The 12,662-nt window shown below is 51.8% G+C and overlaps 1 protein-coding gene and 1 non-coding gene across 2 annotated transcripts in view; one reads left to right on the plus strand and one right to left on the minus strand.

The window, feature by feature from the left end:
- NOL4L (nucleolar protein 4 like) overlaps positions 1-12,662 on the minus strand; it is a 117,225-nt gene that overhangs the window by 26,049 nt on the left and 78,514 nt on the right. The window lies entirely within an intron of this gene.
- TRNAI-GAU (transfer RNA isoleucine (anticodon GAU)) lies at positions 8,818-8,892 on the plus strand. The gene has a single exon. It is a non-coding gene; the product is annotated as a tRNA-Ile (tRNA).

Below are 12,662 nucleotides of genomic sequence, written 5' to 3' on the forward strand. Positions count from 1 at the left end.
GGGAGTTTTCCACAGCTCCTGGGGTTCTGCCACATGAACCCCAGTTTTGTGAAAAGTGATTCTATCTAAGATTTTGACACCCTGACTGCTACAGCAATTTTTTTTTTTTTTTTTTTTTTTTTTTTTTTTTTTAAAAGATGACCGGTAAGGGGATCTTAACCCTTGATTTGGTGTTGTGAGCACCACGCTCAGCCAGTGAGCGAACCGGCCATCCGTATATGGGATCCGAACCCGGGGCCTTGGTGTTATCAGCACCGCACTCTCCCGAGTGAGCCACGGGCCGGCCCAACAGCAATTTTTTTAAAAGTAAGAAATCAAGTCTATTAAACCTAAATTCAAAAAAAAAAAAACCAAACAAAAAAAACAAAACCAAATAAGTTTCTGTCAGACTTATACTGACACCTTTAATACTCACACTTTCAGGGCTAATTCGGAAAAGCCTTCTGGAGACCCCTCTGCAACTCGCCAGGCGCAGTAGAGCCCCCCAGCTGCAAGGGGCAGCCTGTAACTCCAGTCACCCACTCAAACCCTGAGCCAAAGGAGGAGAAACAGGCTAACTACAAAGGCAATTACCAGCACGCACAGTTCAGAATCCATCAACTAAGACTGTGCAGAGGGTAAAATACACCTGAGTCCTGAGGGACCTGTGGGAGGCAGCCAGAACAGGTTTGAGAGACCCAAGGCGCTCCCTGCTGGCCTAGAGGTCACAAGTTGGGTTCTTCTTGCTTTTCTGGAATCCCATGGGAATTGCAGCTACTAATCTCTCCCTTTCTGTTAACGAACTTCAACAAAACTTTCATTAGAGAAGAGTGTGTGCAACCCATTACTTTTGGGACTTCTCTCCCTGGGCCCCCCATGTGACTGGCAGCCAGCTGCCCCCTGGTTCCTATAGCCTCTGCTCTTGGTCACACTGAAGCTGGTGGCCTTGCCCATCCGGCAATAAAAGTCCATCATTTATTTGGCACCAAAGGGCCTGAGCCATTGTGGGTCACAGGGCAATAGGCCCAACAGCCCTCTGAAAATAAAACTCAAGAGTTGGGCGGGCAGGTGGGTAGCACCCAGTCAGCCCCTGGGACACGCCTAAACCTGGGAGCCCTGACTCTGGGCAGAAGGAGAGAGGTGACCAAACCCTCCCAGCTCTTATCTTCAGTCCAAAATTCACGGGCAGGTTCAGTTTCTTTCTACCCAGCTCCTGAGGCCCTCCCTCCCTCTGCAGGCAAACCAGCACCAAGCACTGCCCAGCCTAGGAGGAGGAGAAACTGGGAGAGCAGAGGAGAAATGGTAAAAACGGGCCTGTATCCATGGCTTGTAACCATGGGCAGGTGCTATCAGTAACCTGATTATTTTACAACTGGGGTCAATTTCTCTGGAACTGGGTTCCTGGTGCCTCTGAAGTCGAGCCATTTGCATCCTCCAGCACTCAGGATCCTAGGGCGTGCCTCACACAATATTTTCCAGGCCTTTCCTCAGAGCTGTAACTCTATCTCTACCACTTGCCAGAGAAAGAAAAGGAGGAGGATTTGCTGAGAATTTAGTGCAACTGTAAGCCATAAGCCCTGACCAGGAACCCTGAGTGTATTTCAGAGGAGGGCAGTGGGCAGGGACGTGCAGGGGATGTTGCTGCGCCAGGCAGGAAACAGCCCCCTATCTGTACAGCCCTCAAGGTTTGTTCGGCGGGAGGCTGAAGCTCTTGCTGGAAAGAACGCCAGGCTCAGGCAGTGGCCACAGCCCCAGTTCCATCCCAAGGAGGCAGGCACCAAGATGTGGAAAGTGGAGGTGCTTCTCAACCCTCTGGCGGGCACCTCCTTCTAGACCACCTGTGGGCCCCTTCCAGGCCCTGGACATTCTTCAGCACGAAGCAATTCTCTCCCTTGTCTCCATGTCAGTGAGCATTGCACACACAGCCTTCTGAGCATGCCAAGAAGGTACTGAACCGCATTTGACCCCAGCTTAACCACTTCAGTTCATCAGATGGCGAAAACCTCCAGGGTCTAAGGCAACAAGGGTTTAAATCCCTGTTGTGAAGGGGCTAAGCAAATGAAATGGGAAGGTGGTCTGAGCAACAGCTCCTGGGGGCACTGGGGTCCCAAGGCTGCTGTTTCATGCTATACCCCAAGCCCACCTGGCCACCAAGGGAGGAGGCCAGCTTTCCAGGGACACTCCCTGCACGATTGCACTTCTTCCTGCTAACATGCCTTCTCTGCCTACAAGCACAGGCTCTGCTGGGAAATGTGAAGCAGGGAGGGCTGAGACACAGCCAATCACCTATCACACTTTAGGTATATTCTCTCTCTCTCTCACACACACACACACACACGCACACACTTTAGGTATATTCACACACACACACACACACACACACACACACACACACACACACACACACGGTCTGTCAGAAGCGTATTCATGTATACATGTGGATGCTCTGTTGTCCTTGTTGTAATGGATGCCTGAATGCTGGGAGTGAGCATTTTCAACACCTTCCCACTACTGTATCAAGTATAAAACGGGCTTTTGTTTCTAAGCAAAGGCAACTGGCTGTTTTCCCAGCATTCCTCACCACGAGGGCCTCATTGATGATACCCCCCAAACCCTACCATTAACGGGGGTCTCTTTAAAAGGGAGGCTGGAGTGAACAGCTTTAGCAGATAGGGTTCTTTCAGCCAAAAGGAGGGTTGGAGGGAAACCATTTCACACCAATCCCTTGCAGGACTGTCCTTCCAAGAAAAGGACCCAGAACATGACAAAAAAGTTCTTGAGCAACTCAGGGGCAGTCCAGCTCCATAGCGCCCCAGGGTAGCCGAGGCCACAGGAGAATTTCCCTGAAGTCAGCCTTCTCAGCTAGGAGGAAGGCCCTGGGGTGCTCAGTTCCCACCATTTGACAGGAGTGGTGTCACCATGGGGCAGTGGGCATAGGAGGTGTTATCTTAAAACCCTATTCTATAAAACAAGCCCAGCCTGAGCCCGGATTAGACAGGAGCTTGATATTATTCAAGGACACATTTAGGCCCTAATGGCTTTCCAATGAAGGGGTAATTTACTACCTGGGGGCTACACAACCACTGGGGCCTTGGCCATAAAAGGGCCGTTTCCTTAGACCAACTCACGGCCCAGAAACTGGTGGGTTTCACGGGTCAATACAGGGGCCTGGTCCAATCACACAGATGGCTCTCCCCAGAAGAGTAATGAGAGCCCCCAAACACCTCTCTCTACACCCCCCACTTGGTGTGTGTGTTGAGGGGGGGAGGCTGGGGTTACCAGCTGATTCAGGGATAAGTAGGGCTTTATCTCAAGGGAGAATCTATTTCAAGCCACAATCCTCAGAAAGAGGAGGAAATCACAGAGTCCAAACACCATTTCAGGTGAAATCAGGAGGTTATTCATCTCCCCTCAGAGCAGACATAAAGAAAAATCAATGTTTTTAGGCGGGGGGGAAGGTTCCATTTGAATTAATGGGTTTGTGGCTTCTCCATTGATCTGCGCCTCTTCACACTTTCTTTTTGTGCTTTTGTGTTCTTGGGGAAAGGGAGGGAGAAGGGAAGGGGAAGGAGGGGGGTGGGCCTCCTGATAAGGAAAAGGACGGTCTAACCTTAACCTTTCTCCAGGAATAATGCTAATTAGCGAGGCTTAATGAGAACTTCCCGCAGGAAGCACGGCCCGGCAGGGGCGACTGGACTCGGGCAAATGCAGCTCTGGGTGGGAGTAGGGTCACTTCTGACCCGAGCGGCTGGAATTAAAATGCGGACTGCACTCCCCTCATCCCTTACCCCGCAGCCAAAGTGTCCGGCCCTTGAGGACTAGGTGCAGGGCAGAGAGTAGCGGGTGGGCGGGCGGAGGTGCAAATCCAACTTAACCCCGGCACGCGCCCTCCAGCCTGCCAGCTGCCCCTTTCCTTAAGGTATGCCCCTTCTTCAGGGGACGGCCAGTGCACCTGAGAGGGGCACCCGGTCCCCTCAGGGTAGAGACTGGGGCCTGCCGAAGTGGGCTCAACTCTGCAAACCGCGTCTCAACTCCCCGCGCTGCAGCAGGGAGCCCCTCCCTGCCCCTCAAGCTTCCCGTCCTCACATCCCCAAACACAGTCCACTTCCCTTCTCGCGGCGGCGGCGGCGGCGGCAGCCCGAGCCCGGCCCCCACCCCGCCGCCTGCGAACGCCTTCCTCCCCGGGACGCGGTGCCCAGCCGGCTGCAAACCGTGTGGCCGCCGCACAATACCGCGGCGCGGCGCACACAGTCACCGCCCCCCAAGACCGGCGGCGCGCACTGCCCGGGTGTGGGGTGCGCCCGGTGGCCCCCGGCACTCGGGGCCAGGCACACCTCTCGGGCACCCGGCGGCCACAGCCCCAGAGTGCCGCCCTCGGCGCTCCCTCCCTCCCCCCTCCACTCACTCTCGGTCACACTCACCCGCCCCCCGCCCCATCCCACTCCGCTTAGGGCGCAGCCGCTCCCCCGCGCCCCCCTCCTCAGCTCGGGCGCAGAAAGCCCCCCTTGCGTCCTCTTCCCCGGAACCCCCCCAGCCTCCCGTCCCCCTAACCGCAGCTCAACGGCCGGCGGCAGCGGCGGGAAGAGGGGGGCGGCGGCCGGGGGCCCGGAAACGGCCCGATCGCCGGGATCCGGGCCGGACTCTGTACCTGAGCCGGCGGCGAGGCGGAGATGGGCGGTCGGGCTCCGCGAGTGAACGGGGCGGACGGCGGTGACAGCCCCACAGCTCCAGCTGCTGCTGCTGCCGCCGCGGCCGCCCGGGGAGAGGGGCTGGCACCGCCGCGGCGCGTCACTGCCCGGCCCGGGGGCGGGGGTGGCCAGGGGGAGGGCCCAGGCGAGCGGCGGCGGCGGCGGCGGCGCCGCGGCCGGGAGGGAGGAAGGAGGAGGGGGGCACCGGGCACGGGGAGGCGGGGGAGGGGGGCGGGACCGGGCACGGGGCGGGGGCCGGGGAGAGGGGAGTGCAAGGAGGGCGCACGCAGGGGGAGTAGGAGGAGCAGCCGAGGAAGAGGTGGAGGGGCGGGCGAGAGGGAGGAGTGGGCACGGGAAGGAGGGGGAGAGAGGAAAAGGAGGCACCCAGGGAGAGGGGAGAAGAGAAAGGAGGGAGAGGTGGGGGGAGGGCGAGGAGGAGGAAGGAGGGGGCGCTGGGCCAGGTAGGGGGGATGAGGGCGCGCTGGAGCCTCCGCGGTGAGCTCCGGGGGGAGAGCGCTCTTAAGGGGGAAGCGCTTCGAGGAAGATCCTCGCGGGGGCCCGAGCCCGGGAAAGAAGGCGGTGGGGTCTGTGCCCTCCCCTCGCTCCCGAAGGCCGCGGTTTCGGGTCCGGGGCTCAGGATGGCGGCGGGGGGGGGGGTGTGTGAAGCGGACACCGGGCGGGCCGTCTGCATTCAGGCCAGGACAGGGAGACTTGGCCCAAAGAAAGTGACTCAGGCACCATCAAGAACTCTTGGTGCCTCGGGGCCTTCGGGCAGCCCTCGGCCCCCGCGCGTCTCTCAGTTCCCCGGGGAAGCGGGTCCTCGTTGGGCGGGGCTGCCGGGCCTGGGGGCTCGGCCCCCGAGCGGTCGGAGCGAGACCCTGACCTGGGAAAGCTAGACACGTGGCCGGCTCTCTGCCGGGCCCTCACCCCCACCTCAGGGTTCCCCTTTTCTTGACCAAGTTCAAGCTCGAGCTCCTCGGCGCGCTGCCCACCAGCTGCCCCCTCCCCTCCCTTCCCCCTCCCTCCATTCCGCACCATCTCGCCTCTTCTCTCTTCCTTTGTCTCTTTCCCACCACTTAGTTTACACCCTCGCCTGCTCCCCGCCGCCCGCGGGCGCCTCAGCGTCCAGGCTGCGCTCACCTGTTCCACCCAAACATTTCGGCGACCTTCAGCGCCCGCCGCCCGCTCGCCCCCGGCTCACTCCTGTGCCCCCGCCCCGCTCCGCCGGTCATTGTGCTCCACCAGACCACAAGGTGCCGGCTTCTTACGGCGCGCAAGCTACAGTTGTAAAGTCATAGGATAATATGTAGAATGCCGCCCCATCCCAGACCTGGGCGCGCACGGTCGGCGAAGACAGGACCGCAGGAGAGGGAAGACCCACGCGGATCAGAGACGCGGTCCTCCCCCCAAACAGACCTTCTCTGTCCCGGGTGCAGGAGAAGATGGAATGGGGTGTCGCGGGGCGGGGGTGGGGGGCCCTGGACCTCGGAGCAACCTCAGACTCGGCCTGAAACGTAACACACTCCCCACACAGCAGAATTAGACCCCGACGTAGAAAATGGGTCAGGGGCAGATCCCTCCTCCCCACCATCCGAACCCTCGGTTACAACAGGTCAGCCTCGCAAAAAAGCTTGTGCTTTAACAGGGATCGGGAGCTACGCTTGTGGAATTCTGTGGGGATATGGCTTAAAAAAAAAACAACAAAAAAAACCCCCAATAACGATCCCACCTCCTGATTCCTCTGGTCACATCCGAAGAGGAAGGGTAATTTCTACTGACTTCTTTACCCTACAACTCATTCACAGTGGAACCAGCAGAGAAGAGAAAACGAGAGAGCCACCGCGATTGTTTGCAATTTTGAAACAGACTGCCTTTAACCCTACAACTTTTTTCTGTAAAAAGCCTTTTTCTTTCTTCCCTGGAAGCTTTGCATTGTGAACAATCCGAGGTAAACAAGGCTCCCTCTACAGGTGAGAGTTGGGAGTACACCACAGGTTCAGAGCTCAGTATTCACCCATTAGAAAAATAAAAATATGACAACACACGAAATTAGCGGTAAAAAGACATCCTTCTGCACATGCTAAAGATTTTACTGTCAGTATAAAACTCACGCTTTCTTTTTAAAAGAGGGTTTAAGTATGTTACTCATTAGCACCTTTTATTCCTGAAATCAAATGTGTTTTCAAAGTGATTCATTCTCCCCAGTTTTCTCTATTACATCTTTTCTTATCTTCTGTGGTGCGGGACAGCTTAGAGGCTTCATTACCTCAAGTTCTGCACATGTTGGTGCCCAATAATGGTTTTTAGAATGAGTTAGTGGCCACACTCCTCAGTTTATCCTGAGAAATGTGAGAGCTTCCAACATAGGAACTGTTCTTCCTCACTCTGAAAATAAGATAATTCAGGCTCAGGAGTTCCCATCTCTCGCACCACATTTCTAGAGACCTTTGACTTCTCCTGGCCCAAGTCACTATTTCACAGCAGCAGTGGACATCTGGGCTTGAAATATAAAGCCAAATCCAACTGAAGTTCAAAGGTGGAATTGAACCCAGATAACCCACCTCTTCTCTGACTAATAAAATAGAGCTACTACCGCCCAGGAGGGCACAGCAGTGATTTTCTCTAGGCATGAAATGTGAACTCATTTACCATCCTTGAGATAAAACAGCCCCAGCCCTGCTCAACCCACAGAAAGCAGCTGAGAGCCCTGGAGAAACCTGGCTCTTAGCAGCACCGTGAATTAGAGTTTTCATGTGTGCCGAAGCCCACAGACATCTCCCAGATCCTTATTCCTGCAGGAGCTGCCACTCCTTGAATAACCTTGTGTAGGTTGTTTTTAGCGTCCTTGTTCCTCTGGACAACTCCCTCCATCCTTAAAGTGGCCACAGCATGGGTCCCAATAAGGAATTGGGTGACCTAGTTTCTTGACCATTAATTCTCCCAGTGATGTATCCCTTCTTCTGGCTCCAGCCTGGTGGGGGACCATGGCAGAGAAAGCTGCTCCCTATCTGCTTAAGGGGGCAATACTGCCTTCATGTTACCTCCAGGGTCTGCAAACAGTGGGTGCTTTGGTAATCAGATGATTGGTGTATGCTCTGTGGAGCTGCTTAAGCAGCAAACCCCTTCAAGCATCTTCCTATATGAAAAATGAGCATGTCTCACAAGTGGAGACCTGGCCATGGGACCCAGAGGTTTGCTATTATTAGGAATAACAGGATCTTAGTGTGACCAGAACAGGCGCTGTTCAAGCATCTCAAAGCATTAAAAAATCCATTTATCCCCACAAATTATTTATTAATGACAGAGGGGAAAGTGAACCTGCACAATGGGGTGATCTAGTGGATACCTCCCAACCAAAGGATAGAGTTCAGCAGCCCCCAAAGTGGGGCCACCTGATGTGATGAGCTTGTGCCTGAAAGGGATGCAGTAGAGAACACAGCATCACCCCTATGGTGTGTTCCCCCATGTCATGCTCTCCCCCCAAACGCTTAACCTGAATCCAATCATGAAGAGATGATCAGACAAGAAATCCATAGAGAGACTCTCCACAACACAATAGTCCTGGACTCTTCCAAACATTAGTAGTCATTAATTTGCCTGTTCTAAATTATGAGACTAAAGAGAAATAACAACTAAATGCAATGTGTGAACCTTGGTTGGACTCCAGAGACAAGAAGTGAGGTGGAGACGGGGTCAGGAGGCAGAGGATGGGGGCGAGGTGAGGGGGTGAGGTGGAGACAAGGCGGGCGTTGGGCTGAATGGTCAGAGAAGGTCCTCCCAGGAATAAGCCAACATGTGCCCTGACCCCCAGATGGCAGAAGTTCACAGCTGGGTGAAGACCTGGGGGCATGGTCTTCTAGGCAGAGGCAACAGCTGGTGCAAAGGCCTTGAGGAACAGAATGGGACCAGTGTTGCTAGTGTGAGGTGGGCCAGGTGGAGGGTAGGAGGAGATGACAGTGGGAGGGTGTGCAGGACACAGCATGCAGTGCCTTGTATACCGCTGTGAGGTGTGTGGATTTTATTCTAAGACCTAGGAGATCATGCAATGTGAATTGTGCTTTTCGATCAGGGGAGATGAAATTATAAGCGAGCAAAAGTCGCAACCAGGGGACCAGTGAGAAGGTTGAATACAAAGAGCCTAATCAGGGCTGGCCAGTTAGCTCAGTTGGTTAGAGCTTGGTGCTGATAACACCAAGGTCAAGGGTTTGGATCCCCTTACTGGCCAACCGCCAAAAAAAAAAAGCCTCACCAAATGGGACCAGTTCAAGTTCTGACTGTGACACTAGATGAGTGACTTTGGGTACCAGAACTAAAGCTCACTAAACCTCAGCTTCCCCATCTACAAAGTGGATCATAAGACCGTGTGTTTAACGTAGCATTTGGCATCAAATTTTCCCCTTTGAAATTAGAAACTTCAGTAGCCAGCCTCCAAGATGGCCCCCGATGATCCTCCCCTCCTGGTGTCATACCCTGGTCCTGCCACATGAATAAGGGCTGTGGAACCAAAGGGATATTGTGGGAGTGACGGTGTGTGACTGCTGAGGCTAGATCATAACAAACACCTGGATCTAATTTTTTTTTTTTTTTGGCAGCTGCCTGGTAAGGGGATCCAAACCCTTGACCTTGGTGTTATCAGCATCACGCTCTAACCCTCTAACCGTGTGAGCTAACCAGCCAGCCCCTTGTTCTAATTAATGGTAGCATTTATCATCATCAAGATTGTAAATTTTCACAATCATGGTCATCTCCCTCTCTAAAAACACTGTACCAGTTTCCTCTGCCACCGGCAGTATCTGCCAGTTCTCATTTCACTACATACTTGTCAGTGCTTCGGACAAGCAATCGCTTCGATCTTTGCCAATCTGGAGATGTGAAAAATGGTGTCTGCTACCTTCCTTTGCCCCTCCTCATTTGGGATGTAAGTATATGTCTATGTGTACCATGTATTTACCGGTCACTTGTATTTCCTTTTTATTTTATTTTATTTTTTGAGAACGACCTATTCACATCCTTTGCTCATTTCTCTATTTAAATTATGGTCTTTTTGTTTTGTTTTGATTTTGTAAGAACTCTTTGGAAATGAAGAAAATTAATCTTTTGTCATATATCTTGCAAATGTATTTTCCTTTTGTTGTCTTTTTATTTTGTTTACAAGAATTTCTAGCCATATGGGAATTTTACATTTTTATATCATCCAATTAATTTTTTCTTCCTTTAGGGCTTAGGGTTTCAGGTCAAAACAAAGTTTTTTTCCACTCTAAGAGTAGAAAAGTAATTCATCCATATTTTTCTGCAACATTTATATATTTATTACATTTAAATATTTATTCCAACTGTAATTTATATACATATAAGTAGTGAAATGGGGATCTAGCTTACTTTTTTCTAAATGGGGTATCCAAATTGTCTCAATACCATCTTTTAAATAACTCATCTTGAAGTGGTGGACTAATGGGTACAAAACTATGCTATCTACCCCAAGTGATTCATTGTGCAGTATACGCATGTATTGAAACAACACACTGTACCCCACAAATATGTACAAGTAAATTTTAAAATATTTTGAATTTTAAAAATAAAAAATAAAAACATAAAAACAAAACAACAAAGTGATGTTCATCCACTGATTGGAAATGCCATCTTAAAATATACTAATTTCCCATTATTTTTGGAATTGTCTATTCTATTCTATTGATCTGTCTATTCCTGTCCCAATATTATAGCTTTAAGATATATTTTACTATCTGGTAGGACTAGCACACATCTCTGTCCCTGCCCACACCATAATAAAGGCAATTAAATAAACCAATGTCACAGCAAAGAGACACCGTAGGTGCAGCACAATTATGAGAAAAGGAGAAATATTTCTCCTGAGGGGCTCGTGGGGTGCAGTGGGAAAGAAGTTTCCTGAAATAAGTGACCTCTACTCTACACCAAAGAAGGTGGGGGGAGTGGGGCAGGTGTACAGGTGCGTGTGGAGGGCATCCCCGCAGGAAGGGGCGCAGAGAGCTCCACAGGCTTCACACGAGCCTGGATTCAAAGCACTTGCTCTGCAGTTTGGGCTGTAGCTCAGTTTATCCAGTTGTTCCTGACATTTGCTGGTTTTGGCACAGCTGGCTCCAACATCAGAATCAGTTTGATCCCTTTGCTGAAATCTAGGAAAAACAGTCCAGTCCTGTTTGCTCATTCCTTCTCTATGTGGATAAATTTCCCATTGTGAGTATAACTAAGAGTCTGACTTGTTGAAATACACTCTCCTAAAAAAAACACAACAAAAGGTAAAAAATGACAATTTCATGATTCTTCTTTTCAGGAATGTCTTGCTTTACAATGTCACCAATTAACCTATGGTCATATCACTTTCCCACTCTACAGCTGGCAGAGTTGAGTCATAGCTCTCCCTGGCCTGGCGTTCGAGGCCTTCCACAGCTCAGCTGGTCTTATCTCCTTCTGTTCCTCTCTGGGAACTCTGCTGAAAACAGACTCACCATCTTCCATCCCCCCGTCCCCATGTGTGACCCTCTCCATGCCTTTGATCAGGTATGCTTTGGGGCACGTGTTCCTTCCACAAATAAGTGTAGAGCTCTCACCACGTGCCAGACACCATGATAAAACAGCAACGAACAATGCAGATACATGTCTGCCCACGTCCAGAGCTATTAGACAGCAAAGTCCCCACGGCATCCTGCACACAGTAGGGACTCATCATTGCCTCACACAGCCCTGAGGTCTTTAGCAGAGCTCTGAATTAAGCATGTCCTCCTGAAGACAGCCACACTTTGGAACTCCTACCGAACATGCTCATGCCTCTTCTCTCTTCCTTCTCTCCTAGCAACTTTGGAGAAGCTCAGCCAAAATGTCAAGGCCAGCCACAACCCAGCACGTCCACTCCTACGTGTGTCCACAGCAAAACGAGTGCAGCTGTTCCCTAAAGAACCCACACTAGAATGGCCATAGCAGAACACAGGTGACCCTCACAAACATGTTTGTGAGCAAAAGAGCACACACTGCACAATTCCATTTACATAAAGTTCTAGAACAAGCAAAACCAATTTGTACTATTAGAAGTCTGGATAGTGGTCACTCTTGTTGGGGGGCAGAGACTAGAAGGGGGCCAAGGGGTCTTCAGGGTGCTGACAATGTTTTGTTTCTTGACCTGGATATTGGTCAAAAGAGGTGGGGTCAGTTTGTAAAAATTTAGAGATGTCTACTTAATGATATGTAATATGTGCTCTTTTCTATATATGGGTTATACTTCAATAAAAGTTTAAAAAGAAAAAAAAAAGAAAAAAAGCCAGGCCTGTTACCTGGCTAAGCAGCCCAGAGCTCATTGTAATCAATTTCTACAACCCACTCTACACCAGGCGCCCGTGCTGGGTGGTTTGTATATGTTATCTTATTTAATCAACCAAATAACAAGGTTGATACTAATTGCCATGGTGCACATGAAGATGAGGGGCTCTGTAGGAAGATTAAGCGACTCACCCAGTCAACCAACAGCAAGGAAACTGGTGCTCAGAGACCAGGGGACACGCCCACAGTTACAGAGCTAGAAGCTAGTGGCCATGCTGGGGTTTGAACCAAGGTGTGTGTGTCTCCAGAGTGCAGGGTGGGCCCTGCTAAGGTGGGACCACTGAGCCAGGCCACGTGGCGCTACACTTCACCGACCTCCAGCAGAGCAGAAAGAGAAACCCAGCAGAGCGAGTCTAGGCCCAGGATGTAACCAGAGATTTCCTTGGGGCTGCTCTGAGGCATTCAGCCTCTGGCTGGACCCCAGGACTTCTCCACACATCCGTGGGTGGGCCTGGGAAGCCTGATGAGATGAAACTCTAGCTGGTGCCCCAGCAGATGGCTGGAGGGACAGGGAGGGCCCCTCTGCAGGCCATAAGACACTGACTTAACCCCACTCCTCCAAGGAAACCATGTGGGGAAGTGGGGACAGGTTACCCAGAGAAAGGGGCAGGCAGCCTCTCCTGTTTTGGCCCTAAATCCCTC

Source organism: Cynocephalus volans, chromosome 1 (genome assembly GCF_027409185.1).
Source record: "Cynocephalus volans isolate mCynVol1 chromosome 1, mCynVol1.pri, whole genome shotgun sequence".
NCBI classification, from domain to species: Eukaryota; Metazoa; Chordata; class Mammalia; order Dermoptera; family Cynocephalidae; genus Cynocephalus; species Cynocephalus volans.